Source organism: Xyrauchen texanus, chromosome 6 (genome assembly GCF_025860055.1).
Source record: "Xyrauchen texanus isolate HMW12.3.18 chromosome 6, RBS_HiC_50CHRs, whole genome shotgun sequence".
Lineage (NCBI taxonomy): Eukaryota > Metazoa > Chordata > Actinopteri > Cypriniformes > Catostomidae > Xyrauchen > Xyrauchen texanus.
Window position 1 is genome coordinate 21,266,669 of NC_068281.1, and position 8,456 is coordinate 21,275,124.

The window sequence follows — 8,456 nt, forward strand, 5'->3', positions numbered from 1 at the left end:
TGAAATGTTTTACTTTGTGGGGAACAATCGTCGGTTCCCGTTAGGAAAACAGGTTATAAAACATACAAAATTATGTTTTTTTTTTAATTAAAAAATGCAGAAAATGTTCTGTGAGGGTTAGGTTTAGGGAATAGAATATAAAGTTTGTATAGTATAAAAATTTATTTTGGCTATGGAGAGTCCTCATAAAACTTGAAAACCAAACGTGTGTGTATGTGTGCGTGCAGGTGGACTTGTGAGAGGAATACTGTATTGTTCTTTAAAGACTTTATAAAGCATCAGCATGGCTGATATCTTGGCAATCATAATAAAGTAATTACAGTTTATTTTCAATTGCTATTTTATGTGTAAATGTAGTTTTTCATTTATAACTATTGCTTTAAAATGGAAATGACTGATTCTGTGTGTGAGGTGGTTGTGTGTATTGGAGCACCTTTATGGATGCCACACCCAAACTTAAATTTGAATTCTTCTAATATTATTTGAGTAGTTTTAATGTAAGAAGGAAACATCAAAATATGAAACATAGAGTCCCATTTTAGCTTATGGGGGTTTGGCCAGCAACTAAATGGTCTTTTTCATCAAATAAATGTATTGTTTTGCAAATCAGAGTTTTGAAAATGTTTGATGTCATAAGATAGCATTGTGTAAGTAACAGAGCGAAAAGCATGTAGAACAAGGCACATAAAACTCATTTAGAAAAAATTGGTTAAAGTAACATGATTTTATGAGTCCAGGTTGCAATTCATGATACCTTACATTTAGATATTCAATAGCTTCTTGTGAATATAAAAACCGTATAAGTTTAAATGTGCAGATATCATGCCAGGGCACTAATCCTTTGTTTTCCTCATCCAGCCTCTTTACAATTATTTGCCATGCCTATAACGTAAACTCAAACCAATGAAATCAGCTGAATCATGGCAAGTAAGATTGTGGCAGCTGTTTTAAATAGGTGCAGTGAATGGATATTGAATCTATGACACTCAAACCATATCTGTCTCATTTTACCCAATGTCCCAGTTAGCTTACATCACCCTATTTCAATACAAAATGTATCAGAACGCATCACTGAAAAATCAACTTATTTAGCACACTAAACTCCTATAATATATTTGTAATCACACCTCATTCACCTCAAAAATTAATTGTGTAGGCAAGCTGTTCTGAGAAACAGATGTTTCACAACCACACAGAGATGCATTGGAGCACTTTTTATCCATTAAAGTCTACCATGGCAACGCAAACACTCCATCTGACTTATTAAGAACTAGATTTAACTGAGCTTAAAAGAGCTGTCTCGGAAAAAGTGTCAATGTGCACAATCAGACATGTTATTAAAGCAACAGCTCTGTAACAGAACTAACCATTTCTTTTCTTTAAAGCCTATACTTTCAGGTTTAGTATGATGTATGAAATATATATCTACATTTTGTCAAAAAAGTAAACCACTAAATAAACAGTGTTATTTCATATGAATCAAAGACATTTTTTAAAAGTAAAACTAATGTTAGAAGCAATGTTCACTGATTTCATAATGACATCCTCTCTGACCTATCTGATTCTTATTATACTAACATCAAAGGTGTTGGGAAAAAAAGTGTTTTGCTGTTTAAATTTAGTTATAAGATGACCATTGAGTTGCCATGGCAATAGTGCTTTTGTTACATGGTTATGCTTCTCTCGTCTGGCTTTGTTGTCTTTTAAGATTTTTTGGACACCATTGAACCAAAACATATATTTATTTATCCCACATTTATTAATCTAGGCCTACATCTTTAAAAAAATAATACTTCTCTCAACATTTATGATTAATTTTTACTGTTTAATTTATTGACAATATACATTTTTAATACAGGTAATATTATACAAGCACGATACAACTGATGGCATAGCAGATCTCAGTTTTGTACATTTCGAACAGGCGTTTGAAAAATTGCACATGTTAAAATACAAGCTGAGTGGCCAATTAATATATATTCAAAATCTGTAATATAGTAGTACAAGCACATTACTGAAAGTACAGTAACTGACAGAAGCTTCTCTCACTTTGGGTTTATTGTCCTAAAAGCATCTAACATAAATATATGGAGTTTTGGCAATGATTTAATTTACTGTACACTTATTTTCAACCATGAAAAATGAAAGGCACAAAGGGCATTACATGTTTAAACAAGAATTTTACAATTAGTTGTTACAAATGCGGTTATGGCAAAGGAGTACTGATAATGTCATAATAGATAGGCCCTATTTGGTTGAGTGAATATTCCAATAACAGACTGTAACCATTTAGCATCTAGTCACACACACCCACGGAACAAAAACACCCTAAAACTACAAACCTTGAAGCCATCTTTGTAAGAATGTTCTCAGAATATTTTGCTTTATGATACAATGTCTTTTTTAAACACAATCATTTGAAACATTAAAAATTCTTATAGAAAATCAACATTTAAATCTATAATATTAAAACAATAACAATGCATTAAGCACTTGGCACAGTATACTATGTGTGAAGTGTTTTGCTTAAGATATTTTACTGATAATTCTATTTTCTTACTGAAATGACTTTTTACTTTCTTATAATCATATCACAAGTTAAATTGACATAAACTGTATTCTACTCAAAGATCATTGTGAAACATGCATTAGAGATTAACATCTTCAAAGAAATTATGATACACTGTATTAAACATGAACAACCTGACTAAGTTGATTCAGTTCTTAGTCAGTTGTTTTAAAGCCTTTTTTTAATCCAATAATAGTACTAATGTTTTAAATTAAAATCTAAATATCAGTCATTCTCTCAGCCAACAAACAGTTTAAGAACTCCCTCTAAGGCAAATTAAACAGTTTTACATCCAGTGATATCCTTATATAAATGCAAATAATATAAAGCACTTTTCTGACAGTAAGCAGTTCTACAATTTAATATACTCACTTTACTCAAACTAAAATGGCAACATATTTTTCCCATATTTGCCCAGGTATATATTTTCCTGAGTGATATTTATGTAACATGTTAATTATAATAATTATATATATATATATATATATATATATATTATGTTTCACAAACCAAAATAAAGGCTTGACAATTTACAAACAGGTGCATAATTACAGTGTTTTGTTGTTTTTGGCTACATTATGTTTATATATACATATTTCAATAAAAATGTTTCCTAGTAATTTACTTTATGCCAAAGGACTGATAACTTTACTCACATTAAGGCCCATAGCAGAACTAAATGCAGTATTCCTGCATACTTGAGGCTTTCAACATGAGATTCCACTATAAGGAACTAGGGCTTTTATCACATCTTTGGTCGATGACTCTCAAATGTGACATTTTAGAAATCAATAAACAAAGACTTGAATATGGGGGTAGACTTGCAATATCAGATAAGACGTAAACTTTTCAATATGACTAATAATTACAGTTTAAATTGTACAAGACAAGATGATGAGTTAGCTAAAGCATTACTCTTTGCTCAGGCAATAGAAAAGTTAACCCCTTTGTACCCTCTGAGATTCTGACCTAAAGGGCATGGTCACACTAAAGTGGTCCTTCCTTAGATGGCAGTGGTGATCTGTGTCAGTTCCAGGTCATTTGAATCTTCATGACCATGAAAGGTGGTCAGCTCCACGGCTAGTCATACAGGTCTACCATGGCCTCCCTCCCCTTTGCGCTCTGCTGGGGACGTATGTTCTCGGAGAGTGCTCCTGACCCGGCTAATGCCATGCCCGTCCCCTACGGTCCGCCCTGGGCAGCAGAAGTCCCTGAAGCATCTCTTGAAGTTCTCATCAAGAAAAGCATAGAGGATGGGGTTGAGGCTGCTATTGGTGTAGCCCAGTGCCACACAGAAGAAGTAGGCAGCCATAACTGTAGTTGTCTCCGGCACACCAGGAGCAAGAGCTTTGACCAAGATGAAGATGTGTATGGGAGTCCAGCAGACCACAAACACAGCAACCACAACCAGCACCAGGCGGGTGATGCGTCTTAGGTTGCGGTCTTTTTCCCGTGAACCCGACAGCAGACGTACACTCTTAAGTCGCAGGACCATCAGCGTGTAGCACACGGTGATGATGAGAAGAGGAGCCACAAAGGCAAAGATAAAGACGCAGATTTTCATCAATGTATCCCAGTAGATGTAGGGGTCTGGAAACTGCAGAGCACACTCTGTAGTGCCTGCAAAAAATATTTAAGGTTAGTTGACATGAAATATTCTCGGAAAGTTAACATGTCCTGTGGTGTGACAGGCAGTGTTGAATTGGTTACTCATAAATGTATTGACTACAAATGACTTCTCTAAAAATGTTATCAAATTACTTTACTGACTTCTTAATTGAAAAGTAATCACATTACTAATTAATTTACTTTTAAGCAACATTCTGAATCAAATTCCTCTCAACAAATTCAAAATAATGTCTGTATTTCCTCCTACACCCTTCAGATGTCAGACATACAGTACATAAGAACATACATTAATTCACATTTAAAATTTTACATAAACAATATTATTTTTAGAAATATGTGTAACCCAATATTGTACAGTAATTGAAAGTAACTGTAATCTGATTACAATAATTTAAAATGTATTGTCTTACACTACTTTCTGACAAAAAAGTAATTAGATTATAGAGACTAATTACTTTGTTGGATTACACCCAACACTGACAATCTATAATCCATGATTGTACACATGATTAACCTGTACTCACTTCAGCTTAATGATTAACTGGTGTTTATGGGAAGTTGACTCCTAATGTTTCCCTTGTGTCCTTTTTTATCAATAAAAATTTTGGATTTGATCAATAAGAATATATAAAAATGTATATGTGACCTGCTCAATTTGAGTCACTCTTTAACCCAGAAACATGTTCTGAGTTTTATGCACTATGAAGTAAAAAATAAAGCATGTAAAATTATTAAAATAGCCAACATGTCATTGAGTGTTTATCGACAATGGTTTGGAGTAGAAACGTAAGTATAATGTAAGAAAGCTGAGTCTTTCCTTTTGACTTGCTTAAAACTCAGAATGTGTTTCTGGGTCAAATAGTGAGTCAAATTAAGCAGGTCACATATACATTTTTATATATTCTTATTGATCAGATACAAAATTCTTATTGATAAAAAAGGACACAATGGACACATTAGGAGTCAACTTCCCATAAACACTAGTTAATAGTTAAGCTGAAGTGAGTACAGGTTAATCATGTGTACTGTAATGAAGCCACTGTAAGAAGGAAAAACAAATACATTAAAATGTAGCAAAGAACTGTTCGTCCCATACTTTTTACTATAATTTTAGATTTTTTGATTTTTCCAGGCACCACACAAACAAATAATAAAGTACTGTATATGCTTGACTTCCATTAACATTTCTTTTACCATTGTTTGTCTGAGTGCTCCCAAGCACCATTGCAGGGATACCAGCAGCTGAAGACAGCACCCAGATGAGGATGTTGATTATTTTGGCTTTCAATGGTGTGCGGAAGTCCAGGGCCTTCACAGGGTGACAGACTGCCACATATCGGTCTACACTCATCATGGTTAGAGTGAAGATACTAGTAAACATATTATAATAGTCGATGGAGATGAAAACCTTGCACACCACCTTTCCAAACGGCCACGAGTTGAGTAGGTAATCTGTGCTCTGAAAGGGCATGGTAGTGGTTACCAAGGCATCGGCAACAGCGAGGTTGAAGATGTAGATGTTGGTGGCAGTTTTCATTTTAGTGTATCTACAGAAAAGAGGAATGAGCCAGGGAGTATCGAAAAATAAATGTTGTTAGGAGGGATAGTTCTACCAAAAATTCTGTCATTGTTTATTTACCTTCAGGTTATTCCAAAACCCATATTACTTTCTTCTGTGGAACACAAAATGAGATGTTAGGTGGAATGACAATCTCAGTCACTATTCACTTTCATTACATGGAAAAAAGATGCAATGAAAGTTAATAGCCACTGAGACTAACATTCTGCCTAATCTCTCTTTTTGAGTTTAAAAGACAAAAGATGTCCTAAAGGTTTGGAAAAACATGAGGGTTGTGGTGTAACCTGGATCTTAAGGGCCCCAGTTCAAAGCACCTGTCAGGCCCTTTTTTGTCTTTTTCATTTTTGTCTTTCCTTTAAGGCTAGGTGTGTTGGCCCCTTCTCACCTCAGGCAGCTGACCACCCTGCCCTCTCTGTAGTTACCCCATTGCATGAGGGTCAGGTAATTAAAATTTTGGGGTGAACTATCCCTTAAAACATAACACATCAATGTGATGAATTGTTGTAATTTTTTTCAGACAATCTGTATGAACAGAATACTAAAACAAAACTGATTGTGGATGATTAAATGTTACAGATTTCTTTCCCTTTAATAATTACAAAAATCCAAGCTTTTTCTGGTTGTAAAAAGCTGACATGCCATTCAAGGTTAAACTCATTTATTTTTATGATCACATTTGTAGTGTGAGCTTAAGCCATGCCCTACCTATAAAATATATAATTTTACTCTCTACAATCTTCCCCATAAGATATATTTATTTAGCGAGCGTGAGCTCTTCTGCAGTTTGAGTCTCAATATCATTTTGACTGCAATATGCTGTCGTATTTCAGTCCACCGGGGGACGCCAAAGTGCTAATTGGTGTTTTGCGCTTGGACCCCTCACCATACGATTTCCATCAACACACAGGTATTTCAAACAAGCCATCCAGCTTTAAGACTTGCAAATTGTCCATAAGTAATCATCCCATCAGAATTTATTAAAAAGTGAGTGAAATATTATTCATGATCATAACCATCTCTGTCATAAATGGTTAAATGCATCTTGGGACAATGCTGTTTCTTACCTGATAATGACATACATCACAAGGCAGTTCCCCACTAGTCCTACAACAAACACTACGGAGTACACGGCAGTGATGATCGAAATAATAGGGGACATAGTTTCCTGCTCGTTCGTCCAGCTTTCATTTAGTGTGTAGTTGTATATGTCCGAGACAGCAGACTGCCATGTAAAGTTGGGTAAACTCTTCGGGGGGTGAGCAGTGGGGCATTTGTCCTCCTTGAAAATTTGCACCACGTTGCTGTCCATCGCCTATTCAACTGTAGAATAAAAGCAAATATCTAATTGAGTAACAAGACACGTTCCCACAAAATAGGCCTACGCATTAAAAGTGTTGCGGCTAATAAAAATACAGGCTACATGGGTTAATAAATAAACAACAGACCTGAATAATAGACTGCTTTTTAAATTTAAGTTAGAACAAATAGGCAGAAAATAAACTGTATAGACTACTTTACCCATACGATTTGCAGAGTTGCCAAAGGCGTAAGGGAGTCTTCCCTTCTATTAAAAGCTGACAATTAAAGATGAAAATTCCGATGTTTTAAAACGGCAGCAAATGATATCTGTGCGCAATACGTTGATTCTCTGGTCCGCTCCTATTCAATTGATGACTGCAACCTTACGAGAGCTGCTGCCTCTACGCGCGCTCGTCCCGTATGACATCACACCACATGTGACTGTTTCCATCAGAAACAGTGCGCAGCAATCCGCTAATGAACTGTAGGCCAATTAAAACAGAAATCCTGTGATCATTTGTCGTCAACATTTTTCTCAGAAGTGATAAATGTCATATGATTCTGAAAACCTAAGGGGCAATTCAGACCGAAATCGTTCTTGCGCTTAAAAAAGGTGGCCAAAAAAGCACGCAAGTGTCTCGAGACTCGATTTTAAAAGTCCCTTTTAACTTGAAATGGCATCTTAAAAAAGCTGCTTTCCTAAGAGAGTCGCTGAGAAAAACAAACAAACAAACAAACAGCCTGACGCGACGCAAAGGTCCAAGATGTCTAGCCTATGTTTAGTCTACACCTAAAAGTTGCGCAGACAGACGCCAAAAGTCGTTTGGTGTAAACGGCCCTTAAGACTTTAATGTCGGTGAGATAGTAAAGTGTTTCATGAGATACATAGCCTAACTTATAATATCTCCAGACTCTTACCGTGGTACACACATGCATCACACAACTCAACTCAACAGGCAATATACCGCCGTTTAAATACAGAGAGCATAGCAGAAGAGTCGAGGTTCTCCAGGGTGTGTGCAGATTTTCTTTCTTTAATGAGAACTGTAAGATGGGGAAAACCCACATTGTTTAGCCAAAGAGGGATGTGCGTAAGTGCGTGGGCGCCACGCGCAATTATGTACATATAGGTTGTATGATGTTAATCAGTTTTACATTTTGCTAAAATAGCTCAATTTATGAACTACGTGCTCTTGAATTATGGTTGAAATTTTCAGAAGAAGAGACAAGCATAAGCTTATATATAATTGTTTCTCTGTTCTAGATGGCTATTCCACAGACAAATGTAATTAAACAAAAATGGCTCAGCAAAAAGCAGTGATGAATTACTGATCTGATCAATGGTGCCAGTGCCCAGGGGCCATTTACTGCCCGGGGGGG

The 8,456-nt window shown here is 35.7% G+C and overlaps 1 pseudogene; it reads right to left on the bottom strand.

Moving 5' to 3' along the window:
• Positions 1–3,389: 3,389 nt before the first annotated feature.
• LOC127645316 (delta-type opioid receptor-like) lies at positions 3,390–7,352 on the bottom strand (annotated as a pseudogene).
• Between the last annotated feature and the right edge of the window lie 1,104 nt (positions 7,353–8,456).